This window comes from Empidonax traillii, unplaced genomic scaffold (assembly GCF_003031625.1).
Source record: "Empidonax traillii isolate 1590-97213 ecotype Southwest subspecies unplaced genomic scaffold, ASM303162v1 scaffold25:size3598162, whole genome shotgun sequence".
NCBI lineage: Eukaryota > Metazoa > Chordata > Aves > Passeriformes > Tyrannidae > Empidonax > Empidonax traillii.
In genome coordinates this window covers 279,438-306,449 of record NW_020955218.1, presented here as the reverse complement: position 1 = coordinate 306,449, position 27,012 = coordinate 279,438, and the positions used below count along the sequence as shown (strand labels likewise).

At 43.7% G+C, this 27,012-nt stretch overlaps 1 protein-coding gene across 1 annotated transcript in view; it reads right to left on the bottom strand.

The window, feature by feature from the left end:
- The window catches only part of SOX5 (SRY-box 5), a 640,352-nt gene extending 616,154 nt beyond the window's left edge, over window positions 1-24,198 (bottom strand). The window contains exon 1 of the mRNA XM_027905265.1: window positions 24,115-24,198. The gene's annotated coding sequence lies outside the window, so the exon portion shown is untranslated. The remainder of the gene's footprint in view (window positions 1-24,114) is intronic.
- Window positions 24,199-27,012: the final 2,814 nt, after the last annotated feature.

Sequence of the window (27,012 nt, the reverse complement as noted above, 5' to 3'; positions counted from 1 at the left end):
TTCAATTCAGAGGGCTTTTGCCCAAAGCATAATGGACCTACACCAACCCACAGAGCTGGTGTCAGCTCTTGGCCAGGCAAAGCCCAGGCTCGAGTGCAGATGCAATCAGGTGAAAAACGAGCTCCCATCTTGATATGGCAAGGTCTAGGCAATAATTACAGGTGGTGGTAAGAAGAACACAGTGACAGCCAACTTTAAAACAGGAAAAAACAGTTCTTAACCACATCTATAAAATAGTGGCCCAAGTAGCACTTTAATTATTTAGCACTTTAATTGGTATTTTAGATAGAGGGCTTTTTACTGATCCCTCCATCCCTCCCACAAGTCCAAAGGCAGAGAGCTTTATAAATGAAGCTGTTTCATAGTATTTTTACTGGCCACCACATCCTCTTCCTGAGTTCTCATCTACCTCAAACAAATGGCAGGTCTAAGACAGTAACAGTGTGAAAACATGATGAGATATACACACACACACACACACACTCTGTTATGAAACAGCCACTTTAAAAAGGAAGGGAAGGGGAATGTTTGAGTGGTGTGTTTTAAATGCCACAGTAATATCTTGAACCAACCCAGTTATGAAGAGGAGATAAAGATGGTGAGGGAACGAATGCAAGAACTTCAAATGGGAATGGAGCAGAGGAAATTAAGCCTGAAGTCTGGATCTCCAGAACTCCAGAGCTCTGCAGCACCTGAGTCTAGCCAGGACCACAGAAGTGCTAAGTAACGAAAAAGAGAAAAAAGATTACACGTGCCAGTGTCAGTGGATGCTTTCTGAAAGAAACAAATCCCAAGGGTCAGGGGATCCATAGGAAATAGTCACACAAATTTATTTGCATTGTTTAAACCATACACCTGCTCTGGCAAGACAAAGATGCTGCTTTCCCTCCAGTAACACAATTATTTTGGGGCCATGCCATGTCTGACTTCAGAATGGTTTTGAGTATAATTAACAGCTGACATTAAGAACTAACATCTAATTCATCTGTTAATGTTGACTTTTTAATTTACTGTCACAAAGCTTACTTAGATGAGATAGAGGCTTTTTCCTTATTTCATGTGTATGCACCAACAAGAGAAGGCACACACCTAGAATTCTCCATAATATGGAGAGATCCCACTGAAGCTGACAGCAACATGAAATGGCACAGGCAGAACTGCCACTACTGTCATGTACTAATCTCTGTAATTAGCTAACTGATTAGAGCATCTTTCACAGTGCCCTGCAGTTTCTTGTGGGTTTTCTCTCATGCTCACTATAAAAATATGGATAACAAAATCACAGACTGACTTTTATCCAGATCAAATCTTTTCCCATACTGACAGCTCAAACTTGATTTATTCATCACTAGATCACTGAACCCCAAAACAAACCAAAGGCTAAAAACATCTTAGTATTAAGTACTTTTGGAATAGACTTCCCCTCTTCTCTCTCTCACTCTTTCTTTCCCTTAAAAACAGGTAGAAGAATGCTTGGAGAAATCACACATTATTTACATGCAGTATTATTTTATGGAATTTTTCAAGGTGTTAATTGAAAGTTTTAATGAATGTTAATCATCTGCCATTTTCACTGGCAATCTCCTCTCTACCATATGCTTAACTTTTACACCTGTACAGATTTTGCAACCAGTTCTTTTAAATTGTTTTACTTTCTCAGTGTAGTATTAGTATTAATATTTAGGAAACAAGCCAGCTGCAACCACGACTGCAGTTTATTTACTACATATAATCCCTAGTCCTGGTGAACTAGTACAGATCACTGTACTAGTACTAGTTTTTAAATACTTGTATTAATCCAGCATTTAAAGAAGATGCTGGACTAATACCCATGAAAACCAAAGTACTACAAAGCAGAGCAGGTACAGCACTCACAACACCTGCATAAACCTCACAATATATTGTCCCAATTTTTGTCCCTTGCTTTTCACCCCAATCTCGCTCTACATCAACAGGCAATCAATGCAAACTCCAGAGGTCATTTCCAGTTCTGTTCTTTCTAAGCAACATGAAGATTTGTTTCTGAAGGGATCAGACCGAGGAAGCACAAGCATGCAAGTTATGAGTTCTATTTTTGACTTGACTGCAAATATTCTGTGTGAACCAACTCACCCTCGGCACACATGGCACACATTTAAAATGGACATACATACCTATCAAGCTCTTCAGATTTTACCCTTTTCAACAGGGCTGTCATCCCCTCTACTCAGTAAAGAAGCCTGATCTTCAAAACAGGACTCTTTTTCTTGTACATTTTAATCAGCAGTAATATAACAATAATATTTATCATTGGGATTTAGCATTAAAATAACAGAGAGATGAATGAATGTAGCTCTAACCTCATCTTTGCTTTTTCATCCAAAACCACTACAAAATGGTCTGAGAGCTAAAACATCTCAGTAATATCAGAGCAGTGCCACTGCTGTAAAACTGGCAACCAAAACCAGCAAGTTCAGGTTTTCAAACTTGGGAACAAATAACAGGTAGTACCTCCTATTAATTGTCTGAGGATGAGATGCAGCAGAGGTGAAGGAACAGCCTGGCAAGGACTGCAAGCCCCAACATGACTTAAAGCTTTACCAGCAATCACCACAAAAGGGGTGTAGGAATTTTGGTGCCATTCCTGGAAGACATTTGTATGCACACAGAAAGTGTTACAGAAAAAACAGCAGAGAAAACCATTTCCAAATAGACTCACATCAGAGACCTGAGTATTTAAGTAACAAAATCTGGAATACAGACAATGCCTTGGTGGTGAAGAGTCCTGCTGGCTGAGCATGGCTGATTTCTGAGGCTCTTGTGAGGAAAGAGATGGGAAGTAGGAGAGAAGCGTCTGCTCTGTGCCCTGCTGATGATACAGCAAAGGGCAGTGGAAGGGGCAGATTTAGGGCACTGATGAGGAACGCTCCTTTCAAAGGCACAGGTCTTCAGCATCTATCAAAGTTTTTGTACTTTCCAGTACAGACATATGAGCAAATTTGCACCTTTCCTTCAATTAAATTTTGGGGAAAGTTATTTTTCAGATAAATTAGCTAAGCAGAAAGAACAGAAGAGTTATCTTCACTAAATGCAGTTCATTATTCTCGGTATCCCTCTGCTCCCAACTCTACTGTAAGGAGAACAGGGATATGAGAGGTACAGTCTCACTTTTTTCCTTTGGATATTATGCACCCCATGACACACCACAAGGTGAAAGGTCTTCTGTATGGGAGGAACACAAAACCCGAGAGTCTTTGTGGTCCCTTTTCATCATGTATTCCAGGAAGTTCCAGGGTTGCAAACACCCATGAACTTTTTCTATTGTCTTGGAATACCTGGTGGTTTCCTTAAATCCTCCATGCTTGTGATCATATGAAAATCTCACTTTCTTTTTTTCAAGTGCTGAATTTTACTGTTGAAAGCTAAAGACCCTGAACTATAAAGGCTGTGAACCAAGGCTAATAAAAAGGAAATCATAATCTATTACTTCTAAAACCCCACAATGCATGAGTGTTCTGACAGTAGACTTTTCAACACTAGGGATGGACAGAAATACTATGCAGATGATTCTGGACAAAGGACAGAGAGAACACCAAGAGAACAAAGTGTACAACAGTATCATCTAACTGCAAAGTCTGGATTTCCTCTGATGAACTGCATCAGAGTTAAAACTCCATATAAAATGGACTAAAAATACAGTAGGTAACCCAGTGAAACCCTTTAAAATCCATCCATTCAAACCACTGGTTCTATAATTTAATAATGGCAAAACAGTACCTGAGAAGTCTTGAATTGAAACCTGGTATAGAGGTGCTCTTTTAGGCCAGATACTACCATGGAGGTACAGAAATTAGTACAGCAAAAGAAAACTCTCCTTCTCTTACCATCCCTTGTGAGTCCAGTTAATGTTCAATGCTCATTTACTATGTAACCTAGTTCCTATTTAAACAGCTGTTCATAGAAGAAGAACTGTTTAAAATCATTCAGAAAGATAAAGTTGCCTATTGCAAGTATTAAATAAAACTGCTACGAACTTCCTAGAAATTTCGCTAAACAGTAGGAAGCAAGTTCTTTATTTTCCACATCATAAGCCTAATAACACTAACAAAACCCACGCTCATTGCACCACTGCAAATTTTACAATATGAATTTAGATTGCTGAAAAGAAAAACAGATGGAGCAGAACTGCCGAATGCTCTGGAAATCCCAGGATTGTACACGCAGCGCTGGGGCCTGAACTGGGATGGACTGAAGGGCACATTCTACTCACTTTCCAGAAGAAGCTTCCAGAGCATCAAAAGTGGAAATGAATTTGCATTTGCTCAAATGTAAATGGTATTCATGAGAATAAAAGAAAATCTCAGAAGTTAGGCTTATATATATATATATATAGCATATTCATGAATCCGAAAGTGGTATTTTGAAGTCTTGATTTTTTGAGCGTTGTTTACGTCCCTGTTCCGTTGATTTGTAAAGGCAAAAATGCGTTCTCACTGGTCCCAAATGTTGATGTCCAACTAGTGAAACAGACCAAAACCATGTCAAAAGCACATGGCAGAGACCAACTTAATAATCTATGACGCACAGAATTATTTGGGTTTCATGCTGTACCTTTCAGGGAGGAAAAGGTACAGCAGAGTAGAGCCAATGCTGCAACAAGAGCCGGCTAGAGAGAGACTAGGAAAGGACAAAGAAAGAAAGCTCAAAATTCAAGGGAGATAATAACAAAGAATTTTACCACGGAGCTCAGGGGAAACCTGGGTCTCAGCCTTACACCTGCTGTCCTTTTTTCCTGCCCGCTGTCCCATGTATGCAACAGCTAAGACGGAAAGGTAGCTTTGCTCCACCGGACATAAAGCCACCAAGCAATGCATCCAGGAACATTTGCTCTCAAAACTAATATTTTCTCTACAATCATTACTCTTACTTCACATTACTACACTCTATGTAGACTATTACTACACTACACATAGATAACTCCATTGCACTACATCTCACATAAAATTAAAAAATAAGTGTTTCACTTCTATGCATCAGGCTTGGAAATAATGAATTGCCAATTGCTATGTAAGCAAAAGGAACAAGTAACAGCAATGGCACACTACAAAAGTATTTGCAAATTTACAATTCTCAATTCACTTGTGAAAAATTCTCAAGAAAAACTGGTCATCTCTTTAGAAAGCAGAGGCAATAAAATGTTCATATTTTAGATGTTGCTCTACTGAGAGCTCAAGAGACAGTTCTCGACCAAACAATACAATGTTTCCACTTTGATTAGGCCACAGAAAAATCCTTCCTTACTCTCCACTATATCCTCAGGGCATATATGTATGAATGCTGCCTAAACTTGACGATCTAGTGGACTAAGAGTAAATATAAATAATCCTTAAGATTTTTAACTAATTTTATACCAACTATTTGCCTCCCAACTGTACTTTGCCAAAACATTCTACTGTGTTAAGTCTTTAATGGGAAAAAAAAACATTTCAACCTTACGTGATATCAAGACCTTTTTTTTATTTTTATTTCAAGTGTTTTGATAAGCACTGGCTTTTAATCAAGTATTACAACATTTGCAAAGAACTTGACGTAGTAAGTCACTTGATATCCTTTGTGCATACTGTGTATATTTAGGTTCAAGGAATCACTGCTGCCCCTGAGCCAGGCTCCGGAGACAAGGACATCACCCTCCTAACAGCTCTTTTGTCACCTGTACAACCTTGTAGCACTTCCCTGGACAAGGACATTGATGAAAGGCTGACATTCCCCATGTCTTCTGAGCATATACAGGGGCTGTTCTCCAAAGGAAATGGTTCTGCAAAAGTTGCTACAAGATCCTGGATTTTGCCTGTATGGTGTTTTCTCGCACAGAGACTGGAAACTAGAATTATTTTCGTAGTCCCCAAAATGGAAGACACTTCATAAAAATCATCCCTTAACCAGTTCTGCAGAAGCAAAATAATCCTCACTCCTCCCTGTCTTCCCTCTACGGCAATTTGGCCCCAAAAGAAATCCTACTTTCTTGGAAAATCACGATTTCCCACAGGAACGTTCTCTATTGGCAGTGGCAGGGTGCTGTAGGAGTAAATCTGAATAGACAGCTACTACAGAGGATTTTAAGGAGCACCATTTCCCATGGGGAAACTAAGGCAGAGGTATATTAAGGAACACGTCTGGGCCACTCTGTAGATCAGTGGCAAAGCCGAGATCAGACTCATCACCATGATGTACTGGCAGCTGAGAAAAAGAAAACAGAGAAGCTCCAATGCTTTAGATGACAGGAAGAGAATTAATTTTCTGATGTGGTGTTTTGTTGATTCTTTCGTCTTGTCATGTACAGGAGAAATAATGTTCGAAGGATTAGAGTAAACTTACAGCAAAAGACTCTTATGATTATTAAGCATCTAAGCTTCAATTTGATGTTTCATCACCTGCCAACCTTCCACATCAAAACTGATTTTTGTGTTTATTTGAAACACAAAATTTACAAAATATCATCCCAGAATTTAAAACACTTCTTAAACATGTTAGAAAAGTAAATTTAAAATGTCACTAAAGCTGCAAAGAGGAAAAAGCCTGTCCATTGCTCTTACGCAATAATTAATTTTCATCGGGATCCTTATTATGCATTAGTTTTTATGGAGCAACAAAACATAACTGCATGCTATTGTTTAAACACATTTGCTGCCTATGCCAGAACAGTAAAGGCTTGAAATATGTGTAAAGGATAATACCCAAAACGTAGCTAAATGTATTCTATATTATGGATCCATAATACAGAATGCAAATGATTCTGACTAAGCATTCACAGGAGACAGTCTTTAGGGTGCATGCTGTGAATGTATATTATGAATAATGCATAAAACTTGGCTAAATCTTAATGAGTCCATTGACATCCTATGGGGTCCACAGGAGCCTTAGATCCCAAAGCATGTCAGTGGCATACTACTCTCCTCCCCCACTTCATTTAAAAAATACTTTCTTAAAACAAAGGAAATTAAAACACAAAAGAAAAAAACCTTAGCTCTGATTTAACTCCCTTATGACGGCAAACGCAGAGACAGCCACAAACTCTGACTTCCTTCACACCATTGTGTCTCCACATTCCACATTAAACCAGGGAACCGTATGGCCTTTCTGTAGGGCTGCATCAGGTGTGGGACATGAGTTACTCCTCCTTCCCAAATTGAAACACTAAAGAGCTTCTCCACACACAAAGGAAAGAGGATAAAAGGCAACAAGCACCCCTATTATTTTTTTTCCTTCATTCTCCTTCCCTAACTCCCAGATTCTTTAAGTGCAATAATTAATGTAGAAGGAGATGGCAGAACATATGGGGAAAAAAGACATCCAGCTTACTAGTCAGAGCTACTCCGAAGAAGCAAGTTCATGTGCTAAAGGACACTGGCAATGCGTGCAGTCATGAGGACAAAGAGCCTGACAGAAGAGAAGAGCCTGGTATTTACAGCTTCTAAGTACAAAAACACAGCAAGAAAAAAATTTCCACCTCCCGAGCGAAACCGTAAGGTTGTACCATTCGATCTGAGTGTACGAGTATACCATATTCTCTAGGGGAAAAAAAAGCCTTGGCATCAAGCCCCAGCTTCACTCAGAAGTGTGAAGATAGTTTGTGTCATGTGCTTGGAAATAAATGAGTAGATTTTTCCTATAGCATAAATACGAAGAAAAATAACTGATTAAGTTCTTATTATTTAGGGGTACAAGTCTTCAAATCAGTTCAAATGGTAACCAATTAATTCTTGCAACACCCATGTGTGATGGCAAGTCTGTACGTCCTTAAATGCAAGAAAACCAAGGAACAAAAGGTCAAGAGACTTACCCAGCACGCCAGAGCACTTCAGCGGCAGAGCGGGGCCACAGCTCGTGCTCTCCATGCTCTCCACCACACACTCATCCATCACACTTGGGACTGGGAATGCCGGTCTGCTCAAGGACCACTTTCATGCTCAGCCAGGTGACTGCGGGCCAAAGCCAATACAACCCTACATGTGCAGGTCCAATGGAATAGATCCCACCAGGCCTGACCTGGCTCTGCCCTCTCTATTCCCACAGCACTTAAGCCACTGCACACACACATTCATGTACCCCCAAGTACCCACCCCATATCCACCATGGATGGCCTATGGACTGGCCAGAACGCCAAGGCAGACCTGCAGCAGGGTCTGCAGGCAGACATGGGCAGGACTCTTGCTCTCTCCCCACCAGATCCCACCACCATGCCCAGTTAGACCTCAGACATCTGCACTCCCTCAAACTGGCAGGCCAGGAGAGCACTGTTCATCCCATCTACATTTCAGCACCTGAACCTGCCAGACTAGAGCAACAGGAATCCTGGGAACACTTTCCTTCCACAGACTGAGCAAAGAGAATGGGTTGTCCAGAAGGAACTGCCCTCCTGCCCAAAGCAGGGATCAGGGAGAGAAGAAGGAGGCAGACTGCGAGGCAAGAGCAGGAGGAGGAGGGCAGGTTTGGGACAAATTCGATACAACCAAGTCTTGCACGAAAGAACAGGAAAAAAATAGCAACTGCCAGGAAATTCAGAAACACAAGTATTTTGTAGGTTTTGTTAAAATCTTCCGCCTCCTCCCACATGTGCTTCCAATGGAAAATCAATACCAGGGAGGAAGAAACTATCTGGCTGTTCAGTAAGCATTTGTGACCTCAAAATAAAATTTTAAATCCAGCTTCTGTTTTTCTTGTTTCAACTCCTTACAACAACAATAACAAAGCCAAACAAGATTTTTTTTTTGTATGTGAAAACATTTAACAGACAGATCCTTGAGGAAAGTAACTGATGGAAACAGTTCCACTGGATCTACAGCAGAATCTGCTGAAATGTGCGCAGAGAGAGCGGGGACAACATGTGCTCATCACACAGCACACTTCAGCGTAGCTGCTTGTGTATTTGAACATGAACACACAATCTCACTTTGCTCCACAACAATATTCTTTTCTTTTGATGACAGGTGAAATTTCTGTGCAGTTACAAAACAAACAAAACTTTTTTCTTGTTGATATGTTAATTTGCCCCACATACGAAAACACGTTTTTACACACACACACACACACACACACACACACACATATATATATATATATATATATATATATATATATATATATTCTAACCAAGAGCAAAGGCCAGGCTTTCACAGGAACAATGCTGTCAAACTATTTTACCTCTGCAACCCATCCTGCTACTATTTATACTTACTGCTACAGATATCAGCAATTGTTTCCTTGCCTCTTCACCCCTCCCGGACACCATGAGAATAACAGAGAACGAAGTCTCTCGGTAGCACTTTCATTCCCAGCAGGAAGCTCAAGCGCTTGTGATATCCATTTTGATACAAAACCTAAATTAGGCCTCTGGAAATAGGTAATGCATAAAAAGAAGCATTTTTGCGCCACAAGATTATTATTATAGGTTACTGTTAACCCTTGGGAGATGGAGGTGAGTCCTGCAGCTCCCTACTGGGTTGAGTATTTGCTGAGAAATCACAGGCACTACCTAAGCAGATATTTCAGGTGTGCTGTGTGATAAAGAGAACGATCCTGTTGACCCACCACATTCTGATAGCTAGTTTGAGAACAAAAGCATCACCAGTTAAACAAAAAGGATCAGCAGAGCATGCTCATGCTACAACTCTCTTGTGCTAAGAGAAGATTTAAAAGAGGCTGGATATAAGGATAACTGTGGAATTACTAATGCAGAGATCAAAAAAACAAAGTCAGCACCATATTTGGGAACTACCCAAAACACAGTCTGCCTCTTAGCTCCCCAGAACTCTTCCTTAATGCAAAGTTTACACTGGGTCACATACTAGTGAAAAGAAATAAATCATTCAGAAAGGAAAACATAAAGCCAAACCTTTAAACACTTTGCAGTTTTCAAGTTTGAAATCAGATTAAAGTATCAGGGCTGGAAATCTGATTTATTCCAGCTTCACAATTCCAAATCATAAAGCTATACAAATCAAAAATTAACTTCTTTTCTCCAGAACCACCATCATCCCTGAAGTTTGGAAAACTGGTCAATAATTCGAATTCAGCGAACCACGCTACCTTGCACTGGAGCTACACCACCTCCCGTTGTGATACAAGTTGGTCTAGCATTACTCACTGCTTGACTTACTCCCTTAGCAAAATGAGCCACACCACAAATTCAATCTGTTACTTGCCTACACAATTAATTCAAGTTCAGCTTATCCTAAGCACTTCTTTCTCCTTCAGACATGCAGACTTCAAAGGGCTATAAACTGTGATCTTAAACACAAAAGCAACTGCATGTCAGTAAGTTTTCACTAAATATAAATAAATATTTTAGTAAACTATGGTTGCTACTTGTTAAGCCTGGGAAAAACGGAGCCTTGCTGTAACCTGGAAGACAAATTGGATCTCAGGGCTTCACATATCCTCCCATTCAAATCCCCACGCTTTGTATACCTGCAGGAATACAAAGGAGAAACATTCCAATAACTTCATGTAGTAACAAGGCAGACTGAGGTTGTCCTAATAAATTTAAGCTTCATAGATCCTTCACTCCCAAGCCAGATACTCAGTGATTACTGCACATTGAAGGTGAAGTTCTGTGGAAGAGGTATTATTTCTCAGACCATTCTAAGTATTGCACCGATGACCAGACCACAAATCTTTGAACCCATATGTGGTTAACCATTCCTAAAAACATCCTCCTATCAGCAGTACAGTTTGCAGGAGCTGCAACTCTCTACACAGAATAAGGAGCTTTCTGTTTGGCCTAGAGATTTGCCTACAGCCCCTTAAAGGCATAGGGAAGAAGCAAAGCCTGAAGTCATAGCTGCTACTTTTCCACTGTGGCCATTAGGTTTGGCATTGTTTTTCCTAGACAGCCCTCTCTGCTCTAGCAGCTCTGACATCTGCACATTGCATTTGCCCTGTTGTGCAAGCACAACTATTTCCTAAGAGATAAACAGAGATCACCAAGCTCACAATGCCTGACACAAACAGAGTTCAGATTCAAGCTTCCCTAGGTAGCCTAGACCCCATCCCTTTCACTTGCGAATGTAAAGGGAACTCTGCAAGACTCGAAGGAAAAAAGAAGGAAATCGTCTTAATAAAGGAATGGAAACGAAAAATCTCCCTCACTCTCTCAAGCATCTTTTTTTAAAACAGCTACTTGAATCATCCCTGCTTATAGACAGTCCCTCTTCTTCAGCAATGGAAAAGCAATACAAGCTTTCTGTCATTTGATCGGCCCAAACATTTTGCAGTTTAATGTGAGCAGACAAAAGTTTGCCCACATGCCTTTTAAAGTACGTACCTGATTTTGTCTTTGTCTGCTAAGTTCCTTTTGCAGCTGCATTCCCACGAAAATGTTTCTATACTCTCTTTCCCTGGTCGTTTCTATAGCCTGCTCAGAGGTGGATTCATTGCTGGGCTTCGGCAGTTACATTTCCTCCTCAATTGATGCCTCTTTTTATTTATTCTGAAGTTTCCAATGTAAAACAAACAGGAACACCACCTTTCTAAAATTACTACTATCCCACTGTCCTCCAATGCAACATTAACAAGAGGCAATATTCTCCAAAGCTATGAAGCATATACTGCCCTAAATTACATTGCAGTTGCTGCCCTGAGCTCACACATTTTTGAATAGGAAGGCTCCCAGGGATCTCTCTCTCCGGTCTGACTGCATTTACTGCTTTAAAATATTTTTAACCCAGACACTGAAGTGCCAGCCTAGCAGCCCTTCATGCTAATCCTAGCCTGGGTGGCTGTTCTTAAGGGAAAGCATTCAAAAATTGTAGCAGTGCATCAACTTTGACCCTTTTCACTTAAAACATGAGACTTCTTTTTTTTTAAGGAAAAAAAAATTAGATTCCAGAGGGAATCACTGAACTCTGACCTGCTTAAAATTAGTTTTGTTTTAGTGCCTGTGTGGTGACTCAACAGGCCAATTTTCCAGACACTTAAGACTTCTCTGCTCCTGAAGATTCCAGTTCAAGTCCTGGACTCGCTGCCTGGGGTCGGATCAGAACACTTTGTTCCAAGGCTTCAAGCAGTGAATTCCCAGATCACCATACCCTTGCCAGATGCTGGCATGCTTGGTAATAAGTAGGGCTGCAACCAAGCTAATTATATACTTTTAAAAAATCTGTGAAGAGTTTTGCTTGCAATACATATGTTAGACCAAAAGAATTTCCCTTCAAAAATCAGCAGTCGAGAAATGTTTATATGGCTCTGATAAACATTTCATGATAAGCTGGATTCCTTCAGGGGGGAGGGGGAAGATGTATACTTTGGTCTTAACAGTGAAGCAAATAATTCTCAAATAGGGTCTGGCTGAGTGCATCCTTCTCAGTTGGAATCACTGATTTCATTTTTTTAAATCTGTCACAGGCATTACTAAATGAGTCACCATAGACTCCTATGCTGCAAAAAATAGCATCACAACACTTCATTTGCTCTTCAACAGGACTTCAAGTGTAGTGCCTGGTATCAAAAAGCCTTGTCAGCTAACAAATTAAAAAATCCCAGGAAATGACACCCACAACACAATTTTGGACCAAATTACTTCCTGCAAAAGATTAACACTACCCAGCAAAACAAAACTCATCTAGGAGCAATAATTTTCCTCAACCTCAACAGTATTTTTTTATTTAATGTTATCATTTATGCTCTTGCATATACTTCATATCATTCATCAAAGGATCTCAAACGATTTAACAAACAGCCTCAGAAATCTCCTGCAAAGTGAGTGAATACTATTATCTCCATTTATAAGCACCGAGGAATTCAAGCAAAAAAGATGCTAAGAAATTTTGGCCACAAGGCAAAAAGAGCCAGACCCAGAAAAAGAACCTAGGTGCTGGTCCATATTAAATGGCATCTGTTACATTTCCATCCCTGTTTCACAGCGATTATGGAAAGAAGAGCTATGCCAACGCCTGTAATCACTTATTTGACAGCTGCTAACCCAACGAACATGAAGGCAATTTATACACCGTGCCCTAATCTTCCAGAATTCGATCATGTATGAACACAGCACTAGTACTTGCTCCAGTGTAATTCTGTGTATTTCTGAAAAAGAATGTGGCTTTCTTCCTTTTTCGGAAAGAAAACGAGGCACTAAAAGACAGAGTTTTAACACGCAGTCATCAATATGCTGTTCTTACAAATACAGATATGTCAAACAGTAATAACACAAACAGTGAGGCACACTGTGCTGTATCAACAACATGACTCTGTGTTCTGCCCAGAAAGCCCTCCTTCGACCTATACAAGACACCTCCCAAGACAGGTCTTATGCCCCAAGAGACACCGGTCCAAAGGGAAAGGAAATTCTGCAATGCGAGAAAAGGACACCACTTTATAAGAATCCTCCACATACTTCATCTCAAGATCTGCCTGCCTCTGCTGATCACAGTTGCCATAGGACCTTAAAAATACAATACAAGTTGTTTCACTAGAAGCCAAGCTGCTGAGCTACGTTAAACAGCAGTGCCTAATGTAAAGAAGGAACTAGTGCATGGTGGTCCCTGTCAGATGGCTGATGGCATGGCTTCTCTGGCTCAGAAGACCTACCAAAGAACCACCAGAACACCTCCATCATTGAGCCTGAACATGAACTTACTCTTACAAATCACCATCATGCCTTCTCAGGGGAGAACTGTCACCGGATTGAAACAATGTGAGCTAACTAGGTTATTCATCACCTGCAAAGAAATGATGCTGCTCAAAGCTTTTTGGATACAATGGCGAAGTGAAGAAGGCTTTCTTCACCGCCTACGCAGCCTGGGCTCAACTCTGCAAAACAAATTTGAGCCGCAGTCAGACTCTATGTCAGACTTTTGCCAGCTGAGCTCCCTCTCACTTCCTCAGTTTCAGGTCATCTGAATACCTTGACAACCTGTGAGGATAAATCAAGCACAGAAGGTGTTTAGGAACTAAACATACACGTCAGGTGTTTCTATAAAACCTACACAAAGTTATATCGAAGCATCCCAAATTCCAAATCCTTAACAAATGTATCACACATTTTGGAAATGGTGGGCAGGGACTTGAAATGAAGCCACACTGCTGATAAAAAATAAAGGGAGATGGAGTAAAGCTGGGAGGAAAGCAGGAGAGAATGCACATTTTTTCCTCTGGAGGACAGAGCAGCTGCATGAAGCTGACCATCACTGGGGTCTACACTTTAAGCAGTTCTAATCTTAAAGTACATTAAGCAACACATTAATAGCCATCAATCACTAATCTATTGATCTCCAGGCCAGAAAAGGACTGCTAGGACTCAAAGGTCAGGCCTCCGGTCTGATGGAAGAACTTTACCCAACAATTCCGTCTAACTTCTTGTACAGCACAGACTGATGGGCAGAGCCCAGGCACAGCCCCTGCTGGTCCTAATCCTGCATTGAGTGCATTAGAAACCAAGTTTGTTCTCATGTGCCACCTGCACAGCTTCTCTTGGCCACACCAGCTCAGATCAACAGGCCCCATGAAGAGACCCACGGCCATAAACCATTCCCACAGACAGCACCTGGTTCTGCCACCAGATACATCACCCTGCAAGTTACATGAAAACTGTTCGTGTCACCCATTGTTTTTTAAGAAATTATTTACACTGGCTCTTTGATCTTCCCTAGCACTGGCAAAAATGAAGCTACAATTCAGTGAAGAGCTTAGAGCATTTGCCAAATTTTGAGCACAAAAGGAGACCCGCTGGCTACGGCAGGACTGAAGTGCTTTAAGTCAGGCACATTCGGAACCACGTCAGGGCCAAAATCTCCTCACAGCCATTCAAAATGCATCCAAGGCTTGCGCTTTGCTTCTGGAAACTTTATTCTCACTTTACATATAGTCAAAACCTGACAAGAGCTCACTGTCGGATTATGCAGGAAATCTGCAAGTTTCACCAAGGTGTGATCTTATGCTTTTTCACACATTATTGTATCATGCTGCGCCAGAACACTAACGTATGCACAGTTCTAAAATAACTTGCATTATTACAGCCCAGCACGGAAAACAGCGCTGAAAAGCCAACACAGAGACCTCCAGAGACTTGCTCCTCAGTCACTTCCAAACTGATAAGGGGTCACAATTCCTTTCTTACCAAGGGAGGGAAAAAAATTTAAAAAAATTTAAAAAAAAAAAAAAAGGTAGAAAGAAATCAAACCAAACTCAGCATGCCAAAACCTTTTCCCCCATTTCTCTCTTTTAAATGAAACTGTCAATTTTCAGATTTGTCTTTGGTCATGTCAGGGTGGGAGAATGGGATTTAATAACATTTAACTGACTTGCTACCAAGAAGGAAACATATTTTTCTTCTCTCAAATTTGAAACCGACACTTTCCTTTTTTTTTTTTTTTCTGTTGGCCTACTTTCTTTTAAGTTGCTTTTCAATTATTTATGAAAATGCAATAATGCATTACTTTGCTGTGCAAATGTTTAGAAGAAGGAGATAGTGTCTTTCAAGTGAAAAAAACCCATACATGGCCATACAGGGGTTTATTTAAAAGCGCATTGCAGGTGACACTTTATGAAAAACAATATACTTTCATTTGCCTCCCCACACACATCCTCATTTTCTTTAAGCTGCATGTTTGAGTCAATAAAAAGTCCACAGCTCCACAGAAACACCCCACTTGCTGCTCTCCAGAGTTGGAGCTGTAAGAAACAAAAGCTCTATGTGGGAAACTGTACAAGGGGCTGAACCAAAACCTATTAAGACACTGAAAAGACTCCATGCTTTCTGAACAGCAAAGAGAGAGCAAAACCTTGTCCCACTAAATAAAGGAAACTAATAGCAAAACTTGCAATGTTTCAGTCAGATTTTTTTAAAGTTTTGCTCTTTTTCTTTAAACAGCTGGCTTTGGAAACAGCTGTGTTCCAAAGCCCATCCAACACCCCTGAACACCAACTGCTGAACTGTTCTTCTGCAGTTTTGAAAATCCCATGTGGATGCATGCTCAAGTGGCTATGGCTTCCACAGGCTCACCACCTCAGGGTTTTAGCATCAACAGACTGACACAAATAGCCAAGCCTGCCCTGATAGCAGCGGGTACAAAACCAGGCCCACAGTGCTTCCTTCCTGTCTCTTTAGGCTCTGCTCTCACACACACAAGTTTGGCCTCATGAGGTGAGTCGTCCCCATCATCATCAATGGTGAGATGGAAACTCTCTCTGCAGTACTTTCTGGAGGAACCTCCTTCTCTCCATTAACGGAGGGAGCCTTGAAGGATTTGCTTCACAAAGACCCTACCTACATTCACATTATTGATCTACTATGCCCAACCAGGAAAAAAAGACCAGAAAGCACCATAAAGCCAGCACAGATGTACCTAATAGCAACATAACACAAGGTGAAATACACTGAGAAAAATCCAACCTACTAAATCAACCCGAACATTGCACGGGTAGGTTATGGCACCTCTGTCCATGATGGTTTTCAAGATTCAACCAGACAAAACCACGGCTGTCCCTATCTGCTGGTAGCTCCAGTCCTGCCTGTGTAGGTGCCTCCTGAGGTCCCACCTGACTAACATTCCCAGGAATCTGAAAGACAGCTAAACCATACAAGGATTTAGAGAAGCCAATATCTGCTACTATTATTAACCATTTAAAATGCCCTCAATTACACCCCTTAAAACTGGAATCCATGTAAATCTTGCCGTCATTGAAGGTCCCCGGAAGACACCTCTCTTGCACTTACTTGTCACAGTCCCTGCAGGTTTTCAGAACAATGTTTACCAATGCAGGTAACTTTTGAAATGAACTTTTTTCTCTGTTCCTTTCATTAGACGCCTAAATCAAATCAGAGGTCAACTGTGCTACCTCCAAAAATGGGACTTCAGTTGCATTGAAATCTCACTTTTCTAACATTGCACTCGTGTAAACACTCAGCTTTTGCTGAATTTAAATGAACTAAGCCACATTTCTAAAGTTAAGCCTATATTCTAATACTGTTCTTAATCAGGGCCATAAGTCACACCTCTACAACTCACACTCTGGTGTTGAGATAAAAATCATTCCAGAAAGCTGTATAGTTATACAAATAAATATTTCCCTTTTTCTTATACATAACCTCCCAGAATTTAAAACTAAGCAAAGCAAAAGGAAAAACCTTGCATCCTTAAAACTTTATATTATTGAGTACCAGCATTTTTCCTCCATGTTGCCTCCTACTTCTTTACACTGTATTTGCGTGCACTGCAGAGGTGCTTGGGCACGTAACTGCTGCTGCTGTTCATGCCGCAGTACCCATGCCTTTGCCTCCAATATACCTTTAAGGATCAGAATCTCTTGGTTTCTCCATTTTCTACCCCACTGCAGCTTGTTACTTCTCACTAGGAGCCACTTTCTGTACCAACGCAATGCATGAGTTATTAAAAGAACAGCGGGGTATGTAGTAGAAGGTGCAAGACTGTCTTACTTCCCTCCCCTCCATTACTCCTCATAAAAATACGCATATTGCTCTCACTCAAAGATCACGTTTTATATAAAGCAAGATCACAGAACCCCAGAAAAGCAGAATATGCTGAGCTGGAAGGGACCCACAAGGATCATCGAGTCCAACTCCTGGCCCTGCATAGGACCATCCCCAAGAGTCACACCATGTGCCTGAGAGTGTATTCTTGAACTCTGTCATGCTTGGTGCTGTGACCACTACTCTGGGGAGCCTGTTCAGTGCCCAACCACCCTCAGGGTGAAGAACCTTTTTCTAATATCTAACATAACTGACACAACTTCAGGCCTAATGGTATCTTATGACTGCTCCTCGCCCTGGCCAGGGCTGCCCACAGAACCCACCCTGGTCACTGCACTGGGGATGCACCACACATTTTTACTGTGCTGCTTTCCTCCACAGCACTTTCCTGGCAGAGGGAGGCCTTCAGTTTCCAGAACTGTCAATTGCCTTTCAGAAGCACTAAATTCACACATACACATTTGTACATATTCATCAGCATTTACTCATTTGTAATCTCTCCTGAGAATTAATATTATTCCTCTACGGCCACAAAACTTCCATCATCCCGTGCAAACTGCTACTTACCTATGGCAATCCTGTTTATGGGAATGCCTCATTATATATAATTTCAGGTTTCAATTGGAAACTATTTTATGGAAGTGACAAGCACTTCACTATTTCTCCTCCAGCTCTGTCTTTTCTGAGTGTCGGCAAGAGGCACGAAAACGATCTCAGCAACAAGTTTCATCGTGAACCAAAAGGGCTCACCCTCTGTGTGCACGTATTGACCAAGTAATCTTCGCCTGAGTCGCAAACCTGAACTAATTAACTGTCCTACATTTGTTAATCTCAACCACAACGCACTTCATGCACCATGGTGCCGCCAAACAAACTCGCGTTCCCAGGAATCGGAACAAATCATTTGGTTTTCTCAGAATCGTTAAGTCCTGCTTCTGGCAGCTGCCTGCATACAATTACAGATATAAAATCAATCTGAAGCACAGCAAAGAGCACAGTATCTCCCACCAAACACGCTCTTCTCCCAGATTTGAATTTGTAAAGCAGAATTTTGCATTAACACATTCACTTTTCTATGACTGAATACGCTTCTTATATTTTTTTGCATACCCTTCATAGCAGATGTGTTCAATTTATTATTAAACACAAGTGTAATTGACACATATATTGCATTCCTTGATATTATTTATGTATTTGTCTCTATATTAGCACGAGTAGCATGCTCTTTAATGCCATGGCATAAGGAGCAACCTCATTTCAGTGAATAGACAGTTGTGTGTTACTGGATAGCACATGGAGAGCCACAAACAGCTGCCTTTCTCTGGGAACCTCAGTGTCCCCAGGTTCCTTCCAGAGTCAGTGGAGAAGACTCCACCAGAGTTTGATTTGGTGGATTAATCACTATTACAGAATAGGTATTTTCTATGGTTTTGTAAAAAATTCTTTAACACAGAAGTCAGTATCTGGCTTTAATTCAGTCTGAAATCACTCAAAAACCATTCATTTTCTAATTTTCTTCTCTTCTCTAATGGTTTCACAATCTTTTTCAATATCAACCTGGTCTATTAGGGTTCATTTCCCCCTAGAAGGTCAGTTGTGACATTAAAGGGCTGTTACCAGCTAAGAAAACTCTTCTATTCGCTGACTAAAGGCAATGACTTAGCCACATAATAGGTATTATACTTTCATTTTAAAAAAATGAACTGTAAAATTAACTTTTAGAGCCTTATTAAGTAAATATTTAATTGGTTAGCTGAGGATTACAACTGTGTCCCCCAGCCCTTTTCATGACACTGAAAGCTTACTCATACACAAGGATTTTATAGCAGTGTTAAAGGTAGACTCCATAATCCCAGTTTAGAAATCGAACCAGTTTAATTAAATGTATCTTTAGACTGACTGCTACAAACTACAGTACGGCACTCAGTTGAATTTAATCCTGTTTTATTCCCTTACTCCCTACATAAACTCAAGATACTGCAAGCCATATTTACAACTGTTTCAAACCTTCTGAGCAGAGCAAGCTTACCTGAATTTTGTCCCCCCTCCTCAAAAAATGTGGGTAAATCAACTTCTTAGAGCAGCAGGAGCCCAGCTGCAAGTAGTCAACTTCAACCTATTCCATCATCTCTTTGCTGTCCTAGCCAACCTTCTAACCTGCCTAACCCAAAAGTCAGTGCTGAAAAACTGGGTTTAAATTAAATTAAATACATAAACATCACTGCCACTAAGAGCAGGACCTTAAATACAATTTTACTAATACTCCAGTTACACCTTAAGGATCTCCCCAGCCTTTGACTAGTAACGGCAAGTACCACATGTAGCAAATGTAAGCCTACTGAGCATGAAGCGAGCTCTCCCAAGACCTTTTAGTAAAACCTGGACCACCCTTCCCAGAACCAGGAGACTGCAATGGAAATCACTCCTCTTAGTGATGTGGGTTTTATTTAGCTCCTCTTCTGTAAAACTATACCATCCAATTGCATTGGCCAGTTGAGCTTGCTCAGCTTCTCTCAGGACATGCTCACAAACCAAAAAAAGATGGGTCTAAGTATTCAGTGTCCTTCATCAAATCCTTCATCAAATCAATACAGTATTAATACAGTACAGACTACAGACTTTTGCATGTATTTTAACCATAATCATTCAAAGGATCAAATACTAGGATATAAATACATCATTTAAATAGTGCAAGGTTTTTTCCTTGAGATTTTGCAGTTTTGACCTGCAATTTTCAGGCAATTCATTTCCTTGAAATATAGGTAAATCTCTTTCTTTAAACAATAATCACAGAATACACTTATGCTTTGTCATCAGGATTTCTTTTTATTTAAAAGAACAACAGGAAATGGGAGGGAAGAAAAAAAAAGACTTCTGTTAAAGGACAATTCACTGAAAGGTCTTTTAGCTGGCAATTGTCAGCACTGCTCAGGGCCAATGGATCAAATTTAACTCTAAAAAGTGCTGATGGTTGTATGAGTCTTCACAGTAGGAGCTGGTGCTCTGGGCCACTCAAGTTCAATTTTTGGTGTTACCATGGGATGTAGGAACTGGGATCTTGGTGAGCAAAGATTTGCTCCGTATTTGATGCACTGGGTAAAGTGGCATTCTTAAAATCACTAGCCTCCCAAGCAGCTAGTAAGCCAGCAGGAGGTTAGTAGGAAGAGAAAGTAATTGTCCTTTGTGCCTCTGAAAATAACCAACATTAAAGGATCCTCTTATGTATTACCTGCGTTTCAACCTGCTCTCGCTGCTCAAAGGAAAAGCGAGAGGCTGGAGGAGACAGAAAATAAAGCTGTCAGAAATATTATAGGAGACCCTCCTCAAGCTGTCACGAAGCGTATGGTCTCCTCACCTAGAAAGCTGCGCCACCAGAAAGGATGAGTGCTCTGTAAGCAACAAAAACTTGTTCAGACAACACGCTTTACGTACACAGAATGTACCATGCATGTGTCTGTGCATTCACCACGTGCTTGAAGAGGCTGGAGACATGAGGAAAGGCACAGCAAAAGTGATCATTTTATACTCAGCAGCACGTGGGCTTGAGCTGCTTTAACAGACTGCACACAAGTCATCGGAAATCCACTTTACCTGTAGCCTCTGTTCTCCATACAATGCCCAAAGAAGGTGGAAGTGCAGCATGACCAGCAGCAGGATGAGAATCTAATGCTCTGGTCTTAACCTGAATGTTCTTATCTGTCAGAATATTTCCCAAAAGAAAACAGATCTGGCTCCCGACTTCCCTAATCCTACTGTTTGGTCACAACCTAATTGGGTTTGAGCACACCTTGAAAAAGGAAGAAAACCCCCAAAAGCCCCTAGTGCTTCAGCACCACCGAAGAGGAGCTCACTCTTGTTTCAGGTTGCAATTCAAATGCTGTCTAAACCAAATTTGGGTCTGAATTGACTACAAAATATATTTCAAGTGATTAACTGGAGCAGCTCTAATGTCTTGAAGACATGGAAAAAACAAGCAAAACCGATTCTAAAAAACTTTAGGTTTGCAGAAAAGCAAACTGAAAAGGCTCTATAAGGGCCATTCCCAAGCTGTAGGGCCCAGAAGCCCACTTCCTCACCAGCAACATTCCTGCCACCTCCCATGCATGTACAGCTCTGCCTGTTCAGTGGACACATGAGGATCCTTATGCAGAAAAAAAACAGGGAAAAAAAACCACCAAACTTCTTTGCTAACAGGAAAAAAATCCTTACAATAACACTAATCTATTTATAATGGTCAAAAATATGACAGCTTACAACAGCGTCAGAGCAGTGCTTTGGCAATATTTTAGCATAGTGCTGTATTTTTAGAAGGACTGTTCATTTACTTTCTCCTAGAAGCTGGAATTCTTATTTTTCAACAAATGAGATCTGGGTTTTTTTTTTTTCAGTGTATCCATATGCCAACATCAGAGTGTTTTATCTCGGGGTAAGTAGGAACTGCAGGCAGAAGCAAAGCTCCTGCACACACGCTGCCGTGCAGCAGCGCTGCCGGGGACGCCGAGTCCCGATCTCCTCCCGTGCTTTATGCAGCGACAGCTTCGCCACTTACAAACCTTCCTGGAACGCAGCAGCACGTTTTTACGATGAGTAACAGAAAACTGCTGTGTTTCTTCATCCTGAGCATTGAGGAACTATCCTATTGTAAACAATAGATCTGACAGTTTAATGATATTGCTCAACCTAACTGGTTCTGGCAAGCAGCACGTACAATAAGAGTGCAGCAAGATGTATGTTTAAGCACTTTCATGTTTTCTCAGCACAGAGACCTCAGAAGGGCACCTTACCATTTCAAAATTCATCCACAAGCTACCTGTGCACCTAAGTGAAAAACAGTAAGTTCTCTGTTAAGTCTCACCCTACAAGATGACAACATCAGGAGACAACCCCAGTCCCTGAGAACCTCTACAGCGGGAGCTCCAACACCTACAGACAAAACTCACATGCTTTTACTCTCTTCCTAAAAAGCATGTGTGAGCTTCCATTGCTTACAAAAAACTTATACTAGGTTAAATTAAATACATGTTAACTGAATCAACTCGAAGCCATCAATACATCTCAAATGTCCATCTGTTTACACAAGCCACTTGCAGCTTTCAAGTCTTGTGCTCCCTTTAGTGTAACTCTCAACCAAAACAGTCCAAGTGCAACCAGAAAGCTCTGCTGTGAGATTTCCATGCATAATGACCATGTGTTTATTGGGTTTTCATGTTCAAATCCTGTCAGAGCAGACATGCTATCCTTTCACAAAATGCAACACATCCATGCCAGCCTCTCCCTCTTCAGCTGGAGAAACCTCCTAAAACAAAGTTGGCTCTAACCTGGCCAGATATTATAGCTAAATTTGAAAAAACTCCCTTTGTAATCCCAGTTTAATAGCTGTAAATAGTATATTTTGCAGGACAAAGACTTAATTTCTGAGGCAATAATGTATTTCGAGGGCTGGGAAGGATTAAGAGGACATATAAATAGCAGCAGATACAGGTAGATGCTTTCAGGTAAGTTTCAGGTGATAAAATATTTTGATGAAGAACTTTGTAGTAGCTCCTCATTTATAAGAGTTGCTTTTTTAATCTGAGTGGCTCACTTCAGCAAGGCTGCAGACAGCTAACTGCATTTCAACTGGGAGGATGAAAGCCAGGACACATTATCCTGCAGTTCTACAGCTGGAGTCAAACTTCCTCTTCTAATCTGAACTAAAGTTAATATTCCATTCCTTGACAGAGATGGAGCAAAATGCAGCTCTAGTTAAAATAAACAAACAAACAAAAAAACCCAACAAACCACCAAAAACGTTTACTCTCTAATTTTAGGATATTTCTGGCTTTCCTTTTACAAGAGTTAAGTGTTTAGCAAGGACAGCAAAAGCTACCTGTGCCAGTGTGTGATACCAGCCTCTCAGAGAAAACAGTTCTCATCTGACACCATCCCCCCGAACGTCCCTACTGTATTGTTGTTGTTGATGATGATGATCGCGATGCTGAACGCCTACAAATCTCCCACGTGCCTATTTCGTTGGCCTGCTGGTTTAAAAAAAAAAAAAAAAAAAAAAAAAAAAAAAAGCTCGAGGCCATTATTCATGAGCAGTAAGAAAACAAATCACTCTTAGACCTACTCCTCTTGCAGATTCCCACACTTATTACCCAAAATCCCACAGCTTGCTATTGGTTCTACCCTTGACCAAAGTACAGGACTGAGGCAGCATGCCATCCCCTGGGAAAAGCCGATCACGTTCCTCCCGGCAAGCGGCTCCGGTTATTCTAGGATCGCAGTCGGGCTGGAATAAAGTCCCCCTAACTTTTCTGAGAAGGCAGCGCTCCCTCGCTCGCTCGCTCGCTCCCACCGCCAGTGCCCAGCACCCTGACCGGGAGGTCGCTTTTCCCCCCCCTTGTCCCGTTTCTTTTTTGAGGGGAAAGCAGCCGAAACGAGCGAACCCAGAGCCTTCAGCCCCTTCCGCTGAGCCACCCTCCTGCTCAGGCAGAAGCGAGGAAGGTGCGGGGCAGAAACACGCACGGAGCCTGTTCCCGGTGCCCCCCTCCCGGTGCCGGTGCGGTGCCCGCCGTGCCCCCCGCTCGCCCCTGCGCGCCTCCCCGGCAGCGGCGCGGCGGCCGCCGCCACTGCTCGGCACTCACGCACGGAGAGGCAATTACAATAATTTAAAGCTTCCTGTCCGCCGGCTCCGCCGGGATCCCGAGGGCTGAGCCATGCCTGGGCAGGGCGCGGAGCAGCCGCTGCCCCGCCACACACGCGCGGGCACCGCGGCCGGACCGCCCCCGCCCGCCCCCAGCCCCGGCGGCGACAGCAGGAGGAGAAGGAGGAGGAGGAGGAGGAAAAGGAGGAGGAAGGGGGGAGGGCGTGACAAGTTGTGCCAAACTTCGGGAGGTGTGCGAGCGCCCGGGAGGAAGCCGAGCGAGCTGCGCTGACAGCCGGCCCCGCCGCCTCCCCCGCCCCTCCGGCGGCGCCCACCCCGCCCGCCCCCGGAGCGCGGGGGGCCCCGCGGGGCGCTGATGAGCGCGGCCGCCCCCGGCGAGCAGCCGCGGCGAGAATAAAGTTAAAACGGCGGCGGTCGCGCACCTACCCGCTGTCTGTCATGTCTCCTCCGGGCGCGGGGTGCTAAGTGAGACACTGGCGGGGTGGGGAGAGGCAGAGGTGCGGGGAGGGACTGGGAGATGGGTGTTTGGTGAGCTCTTCCTTTCCCCCTCCTTCCCACCCCTTCCCCCTTCTCTCTGTGTCTCTCAAGGACGAGGTGAAATCCCTTTGCTGGTCATAAGGCGGCTTCAGAGACAAACAACACAATGCGAGTGCAAATAACAAAAGGAAAAAAAAAAAAAAAAAAAAAAAAGGAGAACGAGAGGGAGACCGGGAACAATGGGGGAGGAGAGGAGGCTCGCCGCGCCGCGCCTGGCCGCCGCCGGCACCCCGGCAGGCAGGGGGAGGAGGCAGAGGTGGAAGGCGAGGTGGCGGTAGCGGGGAGGGGGCTGCGCGGGGAGTCCCCCTGGCGCGCCTGGGCTGCCTCAGACCATCCCCGATCTCCTCCCCGCCCGCCCCGCCGCGCTCCGGGGCGGCCCTGCGCGGCGGCCACCGGTAAGTGATGCGCCTGCCGTCCCCGCGAACGGCCATCGCCACCATCATCATCCTCACTGTCCCCGGAGGTGGGGGGTGGCCGCTGTCCGCCCGTAGAACGAGCGGTTCAAAGCCCTTCCCGCCTTCCCCCTACCCCCTGCTCCGCCCGGGAACTTCTTCACCGAGCGGGGCTGTCGCGGGACCCGGGGATGCCGCTCCCGGGTCCCTTCCCGAGCAGCAGTTCCCCCTCCCGCCCTTTTGCCGAGAGTAAACACTCCGAGAGTTGCGTGTCCGTGGGCGTGTGCGTGTCCGCTGGCACCTCCCGCACCGGCAAGCCCCTGTCACAGCGGTGCGGTCGCTCACATGCTCAGCCGCCCGTGGGGACGCCCGGAGTATCCCCCTTCCTCAGCTCCCTCTCTTCATTCCCAGGACCCCCGTCCGGCCGCCGGAACCCGAGAGGGAAGCAGAAGTTTGGGGTCCCACCGCGCCCTTCCCCTCCGCGCTCTCCCTCAGGAGCCGACGATGAGGCGGCGGGCTCGAAGCCCCCCGGTGTCCCCCCGCGGGCCCAGGGGTTACCTCAGTGGCGGGCGGGGGCCGGCAGGGCTGCGGCTCTCTGCTCCCTCCTGGAACCCTTGCCCGGGGCGGAGGGGCCCGGGCAGCCCCCGCCTTGTCACCGCTCCCCCAGGCAGGCGGGGAGCGAACGCCCTGTCTCGGCTGTTCGCCTCTGCCCCGGACCCCACGGTTACCTCCTCCTCCTCCTCCTCCTCCTGCTCTCCGCCAGCACCCCCCGCCCGCTCCTCGGGGGAGCTCAGCCGTGTCCCGGGCTGGCCCCGCGGGGACCCGGCCGGGCGCTCCCGGGGCTCCGCGCCTGGGCGGGGGGTACGCGTGGGTGGGTGGGTGTGTGTGGGGAGTTGTGTTTTCCTCTCGGCAGCCGCTTGCTCTGCCTGTCCCTGACCCGGCTGCTCGGGAGCCCGTCCTGTACCGCGGGGCGCGACGGGCCCCGGGGCGCGGGGGGTCGCCGGCCGCGGCCCCGGGGCCGGGAGGGGTTTGAGCCTCCGCCGCCGCTAATAAAGTCACCCTCTGCAAGCACGAGGTCTGCCTCTCGCTCTCTCTCTTGTTTACTTACGGGGTCTTTTATTTTTAATCGAGCGTTTTGTACACGTGCTTTTCTGAAGCGCCGCAGCCGGCTGGACGGGATTCGAGCCTGAGAGTGGGAAACGCAGAAATCCGCACCCGGAGCCAAATTGCTCAAAGAAGAGCAAGTTCGGTTATTATTCATCTCCACGAGGGAAGTCTTATCTTCTACAAATATTTGATACTGGGACAAGGCCAATAATTAACAAGAAGAATCAAACAATTTCACTGCCTTCTCGGGGATTTAAAAAGTCATCATCTGGAATTCATGAACGTTATAACCTTTTTTTTTCCCTGCTTGGATGCGTTACTGTATATGATCTTTTCAGTGTGTGTGTGTGTGTCCCTAAGTGATTTTACCCTTTCATGCAAAAAGATGCAAACCATTAACAGCACAGATAATACTCACAACTGCTGATTCAGTGAGACTTCAGACCTCTCCGTAGGAGTGGTGAGAGAGGGTGGTAACCCTGACGGGAAAGGGATTTAAAAAAAAAGAGCTGGAGGAATGTTTCTTTCTTGGCTTCCTCCCTACCTTTGTGGCAGGAACTCCCACGGGAGTCCTGTGGGTGCGATGGGAGCAGGGCAGATCTAACACCCTGCTGCCTGGCACGAGGCTGGCTGGCGCTGCATAGGTGCAAGCATCAGCTCTCCCAGACAGCCCTGTAATTCCTCTTACAGGAGAAAAAGCCAGGCTGAGAGAGGAATAGGACTTCTGAGCTCTGCAGCAGCGTTTCTGGCAAGGTGCCTGAGGTGCCAGGGAGGCAGTGCAGCTTTCAGGACCTGCAGTGAGCCAAGCGGACCAGTCATATCCAAAAAAACCCAAACACCAAACCACCAAAACCTTGCCT